The sequence below is a fragment of the Crocuta crocuta genome, unplaced genomic scaffold, assembly GCF_008692635.1.
Source record: "Crocuta crocuta isolate KB4526 unplaced genomic scaffold, BGI_CrCroc_1.0 scaffold30, whole genome shotgun sequence".
In the NCBI taxonomy this organism is placed as follows: domain Eukaryota; kingdom Metazoa; phylum Chordata; class Mammalia; order Carnivora; family Hyaenidae; genus Crocuta; species Crocuta crocuta.
Window position 1 is genome coordinate 9,430,813 of NW_027528345.1, and position 1,981 is coordinate 9,432,793.

Genomic DNA, 1,981 nt, shown 5'->3' on the forward strand with positions numbered 1-1,981 from the left:
TGTGTGTCACCTGGTCAAAGTTCAGAATGGAAGACTGGGCCTGGGACTTTGGATCAGCAGGCTGGAGGGCAACCCAAGGTTGAGCTACATGACCACCTATGGGCCCTGCCCCTCGGATCTTCCCCACTAGACAGGACCATGGGGTGTACACAGCTCCAACTACCCACTGATCATTCAGGAACCCAGACGGTCTAAAGAAGGCCTCCTGGGGATCGGGAACTGGAGCAAAGCTCATCTTGGGCAAAAATGAGAGCACCCCAGAGTTTATCTTTAGGTCTCTCATCCTTGGCAAGCTCAGCGCCTCTGGAGCATGCCTGGGTCTTGTTCTGTCTGAGTTTTACCTTCAGTGGTGCCTGACCCACGATTATTTTCCCTGTTCTAAAGGATGCTTACAAACCTTTCCCAGACCCAAAGGGACAGATTCCTAAGAGTGAGAGTTCCACTGCTCACTATAGGCAGGAGATGGAGGGTATTTTGAGAAGGTAGCCTAACCAGTGAGCCTCTCATCAAATCCTGTAACATCCAAGCCCAAATTATTTGGGTGAGGGCCTGGGCCTAAGGCCTGCACCGTGCTCTACCGATCTCCTAGCCCCCTCCCCCCACCCATCCAGGGGTCAAGGATCGCCTAAGGGAACCCCCAGAGTAGGCAGAGTTACCCAGGTGCTACCATAGCCTTCTCTCCCAGGCACTCTGGAGGATTTCCCCCACCTCATCCCCAAGACCTCATGCTCAGCCCTCAGATAATGTTCCGTCTGTAGAGCGTGTCCTCTTGCCCTTTTTCAGCCGCCTGACAGCCTCCCTGAACTGCCCACAAGTACGGTTTGGGAGAGTTCCAGGAACAGCTGTAAGGTCACAGACTGCCTCAGCCTGGAGTCCTCTCCCTCCTCTCTGGCTCATCTGGACTCCGTTCTGGATGCCTTCGTGGGGTTCCCATACATCCTCTTAACCCTTAACTGGGTTCCCTCCAATGGTATTCCCAAAGGCTTTAGCCCCCCTTCTCCATGTTCTCTACCAGCCTCCCCCATACACTCTCTCCACCAGCCACTCCAAAGAGACATTCAGTATAAGTAAAGGCTGTTCCTGCCATGCCAACAGCTTTCTCTGGCTTCTAACAAGATTGCTATTCCTGAGCTCCTCTGAGAGAGAAATTCCAGGAGCTGGTGCTAACACTGATTCTTCTCTGGGTGGCTGCATCTCAGGGTAGGGCAGCCGAAAGGCTGAGCTGTGAGGCAAAGCAGGCGCCATCATGGTGGATTCTCAAGATGTGTCTGAAGATATTTTGTGGGTCACCTGGTTATGAGCTGTGGTGGGAAAAGTGATGTGTGCGTTAGGTCAGAAGGCAGCGTGGCAACATGAACAGAGGATGGAGCCAAAGTTCAGCAGGTCTGGGTTTTGGACCCTGCTCTCCTCTTAACAAGCTGTTAGGACATTTGCGAAAGTCACTTCCTCTCTAGCCCCTGTTTCTTAAAATGTAATGTAAGGGGTTTGGACTGGAGAAGGGGGCTTTAGCTCTTTCTTTCTTTCATTTCTTTCCTTCTTTCTTTCTTTCTTTCTTTCTTTCTCCCTTCTTTCTTTTCTTTCTTCTTTCTTTCTTTCTTTCTTTCTTTCTTTCTTTCTTTCTTTCTTTCTTTCTTAGCAGTTAGATTCCTCCCCCTAAGTTTGTTTTAACCTCTTCCATGTGTCTTTATGTAAAAATCCATAGCCAGAGTAATAAACTTACAAGGTGGCTCTTTCCTATCAAGACCAGAAAATTTTAAAACAAGGTTATACTTGAAAACCTTATCCTAACGTGGAAGAAGCCAGGCACAAAAGACTGCATATTGTCTGATTCCATTTGTGTGAAATGTCCAGAATAGATGGACCAAAGAAACAGAAAATAGGTGAGCAGCTGCCTGGGGCTGTCAGCAATGGGGAGTGACTGCTAATGGATACAAGGTGGTGATGGGGGTGATGGGGGTAATAGGAGGAGGAAACTGAGGAT